Source organism: Opisthocomus hoazin, chromosome 13 (assembly GCF_030867145.1).
Source record: "Opisthocomus hoazin isolate bOpiHoa1 chromosome 13, bOpiHoa1.hap1, whole genome shotgun sequence".
Classification (NCBI taxonomy): domain Eukaryota; kingdom Metazoa; phylum Chordata; class Aves; order Opisthocomiformes; family Opisthocomidae; genus Opisthocomus; species Opisthocomus hoazin.
In genome coordinates, this window is record NC_134426.1 from 3,405,554 (window position 1) to 3,420,667 (window position 15,114).

Below are 15,114 nucleotides of genomic sequence, written 5' to 3' on the forward strand. Positions count from 1 at the left end.
AAACCGTTCATTTTCTCATCTTTCCATCACTCACTCCTCATCAGAAATATCCCATTAGAAGACTTCACTTCATTTATTAGTATATTTCTTGTAGGAAAAAACCTCTAGTAGAGGTAGTAGAGATACCTTTGTAGTAGATAGGTAATGCTCTTGCAATTGTCTTGGAAAAAAACAAACCTATTTACTTAAATTGACTGATAAAACCTATTACAAGTACTCAAGGTAAGAAACTTCTCAGTGTAGAAGTACCACAATTCACCATTTTGCACATATAACGTAGAAGCACATACTTATCCTTCCCGTAAGACACTTAACACAGACTGATATCTTAATTCACACAAGTTTGACTTCAGATGCTAAAAGAATAAAGCTAGAGAAACTGCATTTAAGTTGTACCTGCATCTTCGCAATACCACTAGTCATGAGACCACTTATTTCAGGTGCTTGCATGAAAGTGTACAGAGATCAGGTATGAACTCTGTAACTGACTCAGCCTCTGGGAATAGAGAAGCCGCTACTGCTAGGTACCAGCATTTCTTGCTTTAATCTCCATTCCCTTCTCATCCAGCGCCTGGACCAAGTTCCAGAATTGCCCTCATTCAGTTCAGTTGAAGTAGGATTGCCAAGGAATAGAGTGGACAGGGCAGAAAGGCAATGCAGTTTGCTCTATGCTTTACATGGTCTTGCCACGGCCTCATACTCCTGCAGCTTTGGGCCATGGCACTGAAAGCCTTGGGAAAACTGACCTCTACTAAAGACGGAGTATTTCTCTGGGAATGGGAAATAAATCCTTGACACAAGTACTGGATTCTTCTTGCCAATCTAAAAAGAATAGGCATCTTGGAGTTTTTTCAAAGCAACTAAAATTTACTCCTCCTATTTCTCTGCAGCATTTTTGGCTTCCTCCACTAGAGGAAGTAGCAATCAGCAAGAGCTGAGCTGAAATCAGTCAATTCAAAGATACAAACAACCATTAATTTTTAGGATTCAGCCTCAAAAGCAATCCTCAGTAAATCCTTATGCAAAGCGTTGAAAATGATGACTATTGAATAGAAGTACGTGGGGGACAATCTTAACTCCTTAGCAAAAAAAGGATGAGAGGAGTTTTGAGTGGCTGATAAGTTCAGGCCAGATACTGTGACGTGTGCCAGCATAGCTGAGTCTGATACTCCTTCTTGCCTTCACACTACAAATGCATGTAACGAAAAGCAGCACCCTTGACAGACTGTCAGCAGGAGGGAAAGCAGCTCAGCTGATTTGCTGTGCCTACCTGGAGCTTAAGTAGCTGTTTGCTTGCTTCATCTCGAGCCTTGTTTGCAGCTTCTGTCTGACCTTCCAGGTCTTTCATATCCATCTCCATTTTCTTCTTGGCTGCCACAACAAGAGCCCTCTGTTTGCGCTCATCTTCCAGTTCTGCCTCCAGCTCTCGCACCTGTGAAATCAAGGGATTTAACAGGCTCAAGCTCCAGGAACAGAGCAAACACAAAATCCTAACAAAATGGCTGATGAATCCGAAAGGCCTTTGCAGATCAGAATTAGCATTACTCGATTCGAAGAGCCTACAGAACTCAAGCTACATGGGAAGACACTGCAGACGGCAAAAAAATCCACAAACTGGAAGCAGAGATCTCTGAACTGACAAAAGGAAAATAAAGAAAAGAGCTCAGCATCTGAAGCATTTCCATTTCATCTGTTCAGCTACTTCATGATCAGCTTCTGGCCCAGTACATCTGTTTACATTTAGGTATGACTTGGGGGCAGATGTTGCTAATTCTGATCGAACCACTAAGAGGAAAATACGACATAGAATCACCACACATTCTCAAGAAAAAAAAAAGAAATAATTCTCTTTGAAACAGATGTGCTACTAGAATGTATACACCAACAACTTTTCTTTTTTTCAAAAGAAAACAGAGAAGCAAAGTATCTAAGAAAGCAGCTAACAAGAACTAAGATGAACTCATACAACAATAAAAGTGAGCCAGAAGTGCCACAGGTTACCAACATGAAGGAATATGTTTCTTTTGAATCAAGCCTCCCTCCTCATGCCAGGTCAGGAGCTCTTGTCCAGTGCAAGACAATAGCAATTCAGCATTGCAGGGAACTTCAAAAGCCTTCCAGGTCAATGCTTTTATTTATTTCTAGGAGATCTCTATACAGGTAATTCTCAGTAAGTTTTTGTTTTCTTGTGATAAATCTTGAAATATTACGTGCTTTTTCCTTAAAGCTTTAGAAATGTTAATTTAGATCTATCTTCTCCTACAAGCATGAAATTTTAAAGGCATTTCTTTAGAATTCTAGTATCATACAGCAGATCTGAAGAGACTCAAGTCTGGCAAATCTGGAATCTTTGCTACGTTTTTCATTTAAGAAACTGTTCACTTAATTACAGTCTTTCAGTCTATGTCGGCATCCATGGATTTGTTGCTGTACACCAAACAGGACGGGCTTGAAGGACACCCATGCAGCAACAGCCAAATCTACTTGCATGTTGAGTGCTTTGGAGGCAAGGTACAGTTGAATTGGAGGACCATCACTGGCAGACTAACATGAACAGTGGCTAATCCACAACAAGACCTATTGTCTTGTTGGTAAAGATCCGTGCTTGGGACTTCTATAGGATGGGATCTTTAAGCACAGAGTTTTATTTTCCTGGTAGCAAGTTCTCAAAGCCATAGAGCTTTGTCAAAAGTATCATCGCGCCCTTCCCACTATGAAGCACAGGAAGATACATACTTGTTTAACCAGCATCCTCTTTTTCTCTTCATTCTGTTCATCTCTGGCTTGCAGATCTCTCTCAAACTGGGCTTTCATAGCTTGCATGTTCACCTCCAGACGAAGTTCAGCATTTTCTGTGGCCTGCAGTTCATCTTCCAGTTCCTCAAGCTGAGTCGTCATCTCTTCAACCTGTAGCTCTAAAGTTCTTTTTGATTTCTCCAGTTCATGGACCTAAGCCACAAACATTAATCAGACCCTCTCAAAATCAGCAGTTAACAGCAAAAGTAGACATTATATGAACTCAGTACACTACACTTTGTGATGCTCCAAACTGGACAATCAGAACAGGGAGAGCAGCATCTCTAAGATACAGATTAGAGAACCAAACAAACATCCGTGCAGATGAATGGAGAGATGAGCTGTGCAATATTCACAGAGAAAAAGTAGTAGTAGTAAGACAAGCTCTTAAATCCAGCACAAGTGCCATTAGGCATTTGGCCAGCAACTGCTGCTCTCCAAGTCTTCACATCTTTTGAACAGGCCTCATCTTAATAGAGACCACCCTCTTGTTCTGAGCATTAATTCCTCCAGAATTCTGGGTTACAAATCAGCCTCAAAACGTTCCATATTTGTGTCAAAAACACTTCTCCAACCAGGGAATTTTCCTGTGTTGTTCCCTGTGCAGTTCATAACAAAATAGGGTGTGGAAAGTTACTTACATTTTTGCCCACATCATCTTTCGAGCTCATTAAGTCTTCCATATCTGCCCGCAACTGTTTGTTCTGTCTTTCAAACTCTTCCTTAGCTTCCAGGGCTTCTTCCAAAGCCCGAGCCAGAGACAGTGCTTTGGTTTCGTTCTCCCTTGCCTCTGCTTCAGCACGATCTCTTTCCTCTGCATATCTGGCAGAAATGTTCTTTTCTTCTGCCAGCATCTGAATATAAGAAACAATTAATCCATCTCATCAGTTCTATAATCAGGTCCTTCCTGCCTCAGAGGTGTTTTAGTCACTGAAGTGTTTTTTTTTTTTTTTTTACAAGCTAGAGATACTTTTTTTTTTTTTTGGCAGTGTTGGATTAATTCTACTTCTGAACAAAGACACTGAAGCTGCACTAGTAGGAACCACGTTGTCCAGGTGTGCCGCTTCCTCTGCTCTGGCAGGGGTTACCAGAGACACAATAGAACTCTGCAAATCAGCAAGATACTCCACAGATATCTAGCACTGGAGGTCACGGTACAAGCATAAAGTGAAGAGTGGCTGGAAGAACTTTTACGCTACCCGTACTCACAGTTTGTTATTTGTGAGTGTCGACATGACAATTACTTTATTTGGAACCATTCCGCAGTTCGCTTAGGCAGAGAACTGCTTTTCACCAAATAAGCACATAGGCTGCTCGAGAATTCCCACAAAAGTACTACATCAACTTATCTCTAGGTGCACTGTTTCCAGGTCTAACAAACACTTTTAGATAGTCTTGGCATCTATCTGAAAAGTTGCTATATGTTCAAACAGCAGGATATATTTGATTCAACTGCAGTAGTTAAGTATGTACAGAGGACAATTTAGATCTGCAGATATCACTGGAAGTGACCACGCCACTTATGTTACTTATAAAAGTCCTGAAGCTGAAAAATGTATTTCTGTAATTAATTTTCTGCTCACCCTTTTGGCCTGTTCCAGTTGTTCAGAGAGCTCTTCCAGGGCAGTAGCATGCCTCTGCCTGATTTCCTGGATCTGTGCTTCATGGTTTTTGGTTTCCTCTTCAATTGCTTTCTTCAGTTCAGCCACCTCCTGCTCTCGCTTTGTCCTAGAGGAAGCATCAATAATTATCAAAAATCAACATTTTAGTCTTTTGTAAATTCAAGGTGAATTTTAATGGTGCCTGCTTATACAGACACATGATCCTACCTCAGCTCTTGCTGTGCTGCAGTGGTATCCAAGGTATCTTCTACTTCAGTTTTTAAAGCCTCCAGCTCTTCACTTAAATCTCTTTTCTGCTTTTCCGCCTTGTTGCCAGGTGCCTTCTCAGATTCAAGATCCTCCTGCGGTTCTGCAATTTGAGCCTGCAACTCTCTTATCACTTTCAGTGCGTTGTTTTTCTGAACTGCTTCTTCATCACCTCTGTTAAACAGAACCACAACAGTTAATGATATTTCATAGCTTCAGATCTCACCTCATAAGTCTAGTATAAGTTATGTACTCAAAAAATAACTCATCTTTCCCACTTGAACAAAATCCACCTCCTAAAATTTCATAGACAAAGCCACTACTGCACTCTTATTCTCAAGATCCTAATGAGCACAGTGCCCCAGGTACTACAGATGCACTACTGGAATGATCAAGCTTTCCAGTTTGCATTCAGGTATTCCAGTTTTGTAGACCTCAACACTCCCAAAAATGCACCCTTGTCTGTAGGACTGTCTCTTCCTGCAAAGTTAGAGATCATTACTCAGAAAACTCAGGTGGTGTTTAGTTTATAACATGTGGCTGCGAGACTACCACACAGATCTTTGATTGAGTTGGACAGACATTATCCAGTATTTGGACGAACTAAGAACACTCTCGACGATTACATGTTTTTTCCCCCTCCTGAGGCTGAACTCTGGGAGACTAAAAAGCTTCCAGAGCCAAAGTGCTATTAAGCCCTGATGAAACATTGGTTTTGGAGCTTTATAGAGCAAGGATGGTGATGAAAGATTGAGTTCCTTTTTTGCCCTGTCTACGCAAAACACACAGGTGTCTAGAGATGCTGTAGTACAAACATGAACTGGCTTCTGCTTGAACACTCCCAGTTTTAACTCATCAGTTTGCAGTCAGCTGAAATTCTGTCTGGGAAAGTAGGTTTCTACCACACTTCTGTAGTCATAAAGCTCCATCATGATCTGACCTAGCAAGAGCAGCTTGCAGTTCTTCCTCTTTCTTGGCCAGCTGGATCTTCAGTTCTTCAATCTGGGCTTGCAGCTCAGCTATTTGGTCCTGTAGGTCTGTTGTTTCACCATCAAGTTTTCTTTTAGCTTTTTCTAATTCTTGACGGGTCTTCTCCTCCTTTTTTAAGCCCTCTATGGAAGTAAAGGATTATATTTGTAAGCAATTTTTTCCTGTTGTTATCCTCAGAAGGTTCAGGGGCAGGGCAATGGGACAGCAAGAAGGGTGGGAAGTTTAATATACACTGTGTCAATTCTTTCTCCAGACTGCAGCTGGAAGGGTGACTGGGAAAGATGAAATAGCAAAGTAGAACTGCATGATTCAGATAGAAAGTCAAGAAAAAGTCAATGACTGGAGAAAAAAGTTTGAAGTAAGGTAACAAACATAATCACATGTTGACAGAAAAATAAGGAATAGAATCTAACAGAAGAGCAGTTTGAGCTGCTCGGCCAGGTGATCGCAGACATCAGGATTCAAAAATGAAGAACTACAGACTGGAAAAAATTATGACTTGCATAGTTGTGGAAGGGCTAGGCTAGACTCCAAAAGGTCTACTGGAAAATAGTGTAACTTAAAGAAAACTTGGATAAACATGTTTTGCAAGTATCTGTACCACTAACTCACATCCCATTGATATTTAGCAAGACTTTGCAACCCTGATAGCCTCCAGTAATTTCTTTGTGTAGCCAAGATACTCCTGCCCTAAGGTATTTCTTTGTGAACACCATCCAGTTATCAGTGCCCTAGCAATAAAATACATTTAGATGATCTGCCTGTGGTCTGATTAAGATAGTTATTGGCTGCATTGTCTACAGTTAGCTAATGACCAGGTATGTAATATATTGAAGTCACAGGAAGGTTTTGCTTAGCATAGCATTAGCACAATTCAACATCTATTAGAATAAATGTAAGTTATTAGACTTGTTCAATACTTTGTGGGTTCTCAGTGCAGGGGTTTCTCACACCCCTCCTAAGCCTGCTACAAGATCAGGACATCTTCTACATGGAAATGGAGCCATGTTCAAGAATCATATCTTAGGGCTACCGAGGGGTATTTGGGATTTTCCAGACAATCTAAAGTAACATTGTTTTTCTCTAAACAGCTCCTCATTCAAAAAAAAAAAAAAAAAAATAGCACTTTTCTCTGTTTTTACATTATATTTCTGGCAGGTGACAGAAGAGTGTCATAAGACACAATTTCGCAATGGGGAAAACTCACAGTAAACTGAATTAGTGGGGTATTTTGGGTTTTGTGGGTTTTTGTTGCCCCCCCCCCCCCAAATTTCAGTACTTACCAGTGTCAAGACCCTAGCAGAGTGACCTTCATGGCTTCTTGAATTGTCTCAAAGAGTATCATTTTACTGTGCTTTACTAGCCAAGCAGTTGCATGCCTTATATTTAAGCTTTAATTTCCATTTCTAAGGTCATCACTCTGGGAACAGCACCATAACCAACCACATCTGTCAAGTATCTTCAGAAACACTAGTCCCAATTTAAGTACACAACTACTCAAGCATTATTTTCCAATGAGTACAGCTTACTTATGCCCATCTTAAATTCCCTGAATAGGCTTTTTAAATAAAAGGTACATCAATCATCTATTACTCATATTACTTCAATACCTTCCTACACAGATAAGACTAAACTTTGGTATTTTTCCATAAGCGCACCAGTATTAAAATATGTAGCAAGACAGCCCATAACAGTAAGCGAAAAAAATATTTCCAAATTAGGGCAGATAGCAACATTGCCTTATATTTTGCAACTTTGGCTTGGCAGTTTATTAATGTTGCACAATACCTATTTACAACCATAAGTAATTAAAAAAGCCACCATAACATCATGAAAGGTTACATATAGGGCTAATCCAGTCGTGACAACACAGGCAAAACAATCAGAAATAAATGGCTAAAGAAATTGAACCATTTTAGATAAACAAAGCATCAAGAAAGGCAGAACAATTCAGATTTGCTTATTCAAAAAATATTAGAAGGCTAATGAATGCCTACTAACGTTTTTCCAGAAATATGTTGTTCTAATGTGTTATTATAGAAAAGTGTAGCGCCTTCCCAAGAGACAGATGTTTTACCTTGTTACTAAGGGATGCATGCAACAACATGAATTTCTGGAGTGTATCATTAAATAAAATGGATTCTCAAAAATGAAAAGCTAACAAATTAAACACGAGAAAGACTGAGCAGCCAAATGCAACAAGGCTTGCAAGCAATAAATTATTCTTTCAAGATTTAGATAAAAAGCAACAGCTATTAAGGTATCTACATATAAGGTTACACTTAGCAGACTGGACCAGATACTGCATACACTGTAATAAGTGATCCACTCCTTTCTCGCATGATGTACAACCTGTTAACAGGCAAATGTAGCAAGAACAAACCTTCCAAATCAGTGATCATCATTTCCTGTTTGTTCTTGAGTTTGGCCAAGTTTTTGGCCTTTTCTTCTTCTTCAGCCAGCTGAGAAGTACATTCAGCAATTGGATCCTCCATCAGCTTCTTTTCCTAGCCATGAGAAAGGGGAGAAAGAATAACTTCTACAATAGAATTTGAATCACAGAATCACAGAATTGTAGGGGTTAGAAGGGACCTCTGTGGGTCACCCAGTCCAACAACCCTGCCGAAGCAGGGTCACCCAGACCAGGCTGCACAGGACCACGTCTAGGCAGGTCTTGAATATCTCCAGAGAAGGAGACTCCACAACAATAGTCTCTAAGCAACACAAATAACTGAATATACAAAATCCATACAGAGGTCTCATACACCAGATATAATACAGATTTCATTTCAAGTGACTGACCTGTCAATACTACGGATCAACTGGAACCGTACAGAGACATGAACACTTGTTTTCCAAGAAAGCGAGACTTGGAATTGAACACACAGGAGGTCTGGTTTTAGCACAGCATTTGTTTTACACTTTTGGAACTCTGTTTGCAATGAACAACAGTAGCTATGATAAACACTCTTTCCAGCTCTTAGGTTTGGAAGACCCATGGAATTGGAAAGAATGCATGGCAAATATCTCCCTTTTAAAGCTCTCAGTGTCTCAGCTTCCACTTGGTCAAACCCCACAAGTCTTCAGGCACAAACTCTATAGATAACGCAACAGCAGCCTGAAATGCTTTGAGAGCTATCACTTGGTACTACCATCACTTAAGAGCAGAATCTCCACCACGCATACTGGTCTCACCTTCAGAAATTTGGAATTTTGGTCCTCCAACAAACAGAAAGGGGGGCTTGCAAGACAAGCAAGACTTCAATTAGTCAGACTGGCCGGGCCTCCGGCAGCCCTGCTTTCCACAGTTTTGACAACAACAAAAATAAACCCACAACACCAAGTAACTGTCTCGACAGCCTTAGTCACTGCAAGGTGTTTTTCTACGGATAAGATCATCACTATTTTTCAAAAATCAAAAAGGTTATGAAAGAACCAAGAGGAAAGCAATACTTACAGAGCCTGTGGCTTTGTTTTTGCCCTGTACTTCAAGTACTTAAGAAAGGCAATCCTACAATCGAGACAGAAGCTTTCTTTCAAGAATTACCGTCCACATGAGAAGCAAAGTCTTAAAAAACTGGAATACCTTTAACTTTTGCCAGAAAGAAGGGTAAATGGAACATGAGTGTAATAAAGCCAAACAAAAAAATCCCCCAAATCCAAATTTGCAGTTTCTGCAGAAACGCAGAAATTTTCAATTCCCCTATTCCCTCGTCTCAGTCAGCAAATTTAACAATCTTGAGCTTCACACCGGAGAGCCTAGGGAGAAAACGCGGTGGTGAAACTCAGACCACAAGAAATTTTCACACCAAGAGAGACGCACACTTCTTCCGTTTATGTCTACTAATTTAAATAACTAGCAACTAGCACTGTTTTAGTGAAGAATAACAGGTTTTGACAGAGTTCTGTAAAGCAGCTAGCAAAGGTTTAGTTTACTCAGCTAAGTGATGTGAATTTTGCAAAGCTGCATCATACCTGCTCAGAAAACAACTCAGGATCTAAAAATAAGGTTAGATGTTTCAGTATGAAGCTACCGCTCCTTCCGAAATCACTGGAGAAGGATAGGTACACCTGGGAACATAAGAGGCATTTCTTTTGCTTATCTTCAGACAGGATAGACTGCTTCCTCAGGGTGTCCATCTCTGTCCTCACTTAGAAACAGAACGGAACATAATCAGACACACACTTAACTTCTGTGTTTCAATTAGGGCAGTTAAAGCTCATCTGGGAAATCCTCACCAAGGGGAGCTTCAGTCTGAATGAGCCTACCCATGATCCTGTACTTCAAAGCCAATTATATTTCTTCTGAAATTCATAAAACAGATTAAACAATTTAGTATTTCAGCTACAAAGGCAAATGCAGTCACTGAAAGCCATCATTAACCTGCAAGTACCAGTAATTATGTTACGGTTGAACTCGATGACCTTAAAGGTCTTTTCCAGCTTAAGTGATTCTATGCTTCTATTTCTGAAGCTTAAAACGGCACCACCTAGAAACCTGAATTTTCGTGACAATAAGAGTGGGTTTGGGATGTGAAGGCTTTGAGGAGCAGGGAAGTGAACAAAAGTCTAATTCCATTCACCTGAACCAGAGGTACACAGTACCAGAATGCCTAGAAGTGGATACAGCGGTGGTAGATGGATGCAGTTATTTATAGAACTTTACTTCACACACTACCACGATGGAACACACCTGCCCATTTCAGGTATCTGACCATGAATAGGGTCCAGGTATGTCCACAGTCCAGCTTAGAGTACCCCCTTAACCTCACGCAGCCTGGAGAACCTGCAAGTTCATGGCAGCCCCCAGGCAGTGAGTGACAACCAGCACTTTTCCTTCTTTTGGAAAGCTGTGTATGCAAACTTTTTTTTAGTTATTTCTACATTTTGCACTGACTTCCCTCCCCATTCAAAAACACAAAGTTTCTAAACTAAAGCAGAGCCCAAGAGTCAGAATTAGGACTCATTACTTAACCATATTAAAGCAGCTCTAACACATGCATTAACACGATTTCATTCTTTTCTCTCTTTCCCATGCCACTTAGTGCACACAGGATTGATGAGCCACAAAGCCAAGTAGTTTAGAAGACTCTGTTTACTCCCTACCCTCCTTGCTTAATCTGTCAAAAACCCTCTCTGGACACATGAGCCCCCCCCTCCACTCACCAGTTACCTGTCCTTGTTCTCTTCCTCACCCTTTCATTCTAAATAACCTTTTCTCCACACCACCTGAGTCTACAGAGGAATAATTGAGAGCAAAGGCAAGAGAGGCTCCTATGCTGGCCTAGGAGCATGGGATAGCTGACCAGACCAACAGACACCAGTGTGGGTCACCTTTGGTCTGAGATGCCCAGGCTAAAGCACAATGGTTGCCTTTAGAAAGCTGGTCCATCTATGACCTGGTTAACAACCGAATAAACCACAATATGCCTGGTGCAGATAAAATATTCAGATTTACTGGTAAAGTTCGTAACACTACCGTCCCACTCCCCCCAGATTCATTAGAGCGCAGATGTGTTGGATGTGAAGCTAAAGCTTCCAGTTATTTACAACAGATATCTTCCATCTTTTCTCCCTTGCTACGCACCAACTAGAACTGTACACGTGTTAGTTCTGATGCTCAACCAAGCACACTGCAGACAAGGATTCAGGCTCGCTTTCATTCCACCTTCAATCTATAGATGAGCCTGTTCATAACTCACTGCCATGCGCTTCTCCCTGCTCTCCATCACCTGGCTCTAGAAAGCCCAGACTCAATTCCTAATTTAAGGGACTACCCTAGTCTCACCTAGCTCTGCCAAGCCCCACAAGCACTAAAGCTTCTCTTCTACCTTTTTACCACCACCACCCACCCACGCTTCCTAGCACTGTGCCCAAGACAATACCTTTAACATTCTTTGTGATTAAACAGAAATGAGACAGTGTGGCTACAGATTCAAACACTCAAAAACTAGGAAATGTTAGTATTCAGGCTGTTGGGCGCTGTAATTCCACCCTCCGTGGTTACACTGTGTTACTGGCTCCGTTCCCCACAGGACCCCTGCCTGGGGATGACGTGCCAAGGGCTACGCAGGACTCCTCTGCAGGCACACAGCCACCAGCTGTGATGAAACAGGGCGGCTGGGAAAGAAAAGTGTCACAGACAAACAGCTGAATGCCAGACACAAGAAGGCTGTTGAAGGGACGAGTAGAGCTCCTATGTGATGCTCCTTGCGTAAGCCAAACATTTCACAGCCAGTGCCGCTGGAGAACGTACATGGTGAGCATTTGTGGCATGGCAGACCATTACTGTTACTCTGGCCATGGCCTGAGGTGTCAAACTGGGGGCTGCGTTTGTTTGTAATACTTCTACAGCACCCTGTAAAGGTTTGCCTGTCAGGCAAAAGAGACAAAGTTAACCCTACACTTCAGAATGGTGTCGGGAAGATAATTATTCATTCATCAGCATACAAATTGTTCATAAAAAAAAATCCATGCAACTTTCAGAAGTCTCAGTAATATGCATAGCACTGATAATTATTCGTTACAGGATGGATAAAAGTAAATCCATGACTTGCTGTCTATTTAACAAGCCTGTTTAGCATCATCTTTGTGCACAGGTCAGTGCAAAGGCTGTACAGATGGATACTACGGATCACCACCAGCCCTCTACAGTTTTCGAATATGTATGTGAACAGGAACAAGTTAAGGCTGCTTAAATATAACCAATTCTGACACTTCCTAACTTTTGAGTGCTAGGTGTGTAGATTAGACATTCTTCATCTGCAGTATATAAATAAAAATTAATTGTTACAGAAGCGAGACTCATTTGTATTTTCAAAACGGTTTAGGTTACATGAACATTTTGCATTTTTCATAAACATATACTTAATTCAGTACTGGCTTACTATAGCAGTGCATTGAATGAAGCACACAATCAAAGTATCAAACTTCTATTCAGGACACTACCCTATTCTTTTTACTGTGTCTGAACTATGTTTTACAAAGAATAAAAACTTTTCCAGTCTTCTTCATCGTGACAGTCTTCGATGGCTCACGAAGCAGCTGATTACACCCACCATCTTAAACTCCTGTCCCATTTGATCACGCTGCTAAGTAGAGAATTAGATTCCAGTTCAACCAGCAACTTAAACAGAATTAGCCAGCACTGCATTAGACTGAGCAACTCATCCTTCCCTTCACCAACATCTTCCACCCCAGCTTTTTTCTGTGCCTTCACTTCATATCAGTTATGCAGCCACGCAACAAACAGAGGAAACTTGTTTCATCTAAAGCCAGATGGACTTCATTTCTTCCCCATGAGGGTGATGAAACACTGGTCCAGGTTGCCCAGAGAAGCTGTGGCTGCCCCCTCCCTGGCAGGGTTCAAGGCCAGGTTGGATGGAGCTGTGAGCAACCTGGTCTGGTGGAAGATGTCCCTGCTGATGGCAGGGGGGTTGGAACCAGATGATCTTGAAGGTCCTTTCCAACCCAAACCATTCTATGATTCTATGACTTTCAGAACAGTAGTTTGAGCCTGCAGTCTCCAAGCCCAGTGAGTGGCCACAGGAATTGTTACGATGACAAAACTCAAAAAGGGGACTACTTTTAGCACAGGTACTGGCACAAAGTGCTTATGGAAACACAGCCAAACAAACAAGGAGTACTTTTTAAACCCCTGTTTTTGACTGTTTAAGTGGTTAAGCACAGGAAAAGTTTTGCAGAAAGTTTGTATAATCTTCGTCACACAAGGTTTTCAAAACTCAGCTTTAAAGGGAAGCATATTTTGAAAGGAGGCTCGACAAGAGGCTCACAGAAGTCTCTTCAACCTGGTGCATTCCAAGCTGTCAATAGTGTGTTTAGAAGTACTTGGTATACAAACTCTGTGCAGTTCCATTCTCTGCATAATTGCCTTCCCCCCAAAAAAAGTTGTAGGCAATTATACTCCTGTAGAAATTTTAAAAACACTAGCTTTGTTCAAGGCTGCACAGCCATAAATCCAAGAATATTTATAAATCAAAACCCACACAGAAAACAAGTTCTGAAGGATGACTTTCTAAATAGCATTCTGCAGAGCCATGTATTCCCCTAGCACATGACAATGCTAATGCTGCCGACACTCCAGTCACAGCATCCTCCTAAGGCCTCCAAATCTATCTGCAGAGCAATCTTTCCCTCTCTCCAACTTCAAATTCTTGCTTTTTTTTCTTCACAGACTGGTCAAAAGTCCTCTCCTGGTTTTCTAGGAGTTTGAGTCTTGACACATTCCAGAATATCTTAATATTAAGTGTTATACACTAGAAATTACAGAAGCTGATGCTTCTGAGTCTGATATAGTTTGAAAACTTCCAACCACATACGCCAGTATCGAATATAGCAAGCCACTTGCTTCTAGCAAGTTGAATTAATATTCCACTGCAAAGAGATCCAAGTGCTCATAGCAACAGATATTCAAACCCATCCATATCTCGTAAAGTAAAACATTGATAAAAACTCATTGTGAATTTTGAAGTCTAGCAGTAAATCTGAAGAAAGTTCTACATAAATCAGTTAGTGACAAGTTACCAAAAAACCCAAGACTCTGACATAAGTGTATATGCTTTTGTCTGTAATGTACTAAAACTAGAGCTTTTTATTAGCTGCTCGCTTGTAGACATATCAAGTCTACAGCAGTTTTGAAGCTTGATGATTTTTCTTATTTACAAGATAATTTTTGAAAGAACAGAAAGCTTGTTCACAAATATAGTACTGAAAACTGCATCTGTGGGAACTAAATTCACTAAGACTTGCCCAAGTTAATTAAATTTTTGGAAAACTGGCATACACTGCATCAGAAAGCTTTGATACCGTTCCTAGTTACAATGGTTGCATAAAGCCTTTAATTTCAGAAGAGAAGTTAAACAGCTAACATCAACCGGAAATTTTAATGTAACTGCTCATTTCAGCCCCTACTAAAGAGAAAATGACAGTTGAGAAAATTATGTGGATTACATTACAGCTTATCTTTAATAAAAAAGTTATGGTTTTTTTAAATGCAAAGATGGTAGTTTTCAAAAAGAACAATAAACAAATGATAAAATATCCCAACTTACAGGAATATTATGGTCCTTTCTTCCTTTATGGGACGAAACAACAGCAGCAAGGTATTGAATAACTTTCTTTGTGTTTTCAGTCTTCCCAGCACCAGATTCACCTCTGCAAAACATTTCAGACATTTTCCTCAAAACTGATTTTCAACAACTTATGAAACCTTTGTTTAAAGCAACCTCATTTCATTCCATTTACGGCTTTGACTACACAACAGACCTTCACTGTCTAGAACAAAAAGCACTGATGTTGCACGGAACTACATGGTGTTTGTTTAAAATACTTTCTTCATACTAAAGATCATCTTAGCATTAAGATGTTGATACAATGCATCACATTAGTTCTCGCACTGCGAGAACTGGCACCCTTCCACCACCACCCAGCTAGCCGTTAA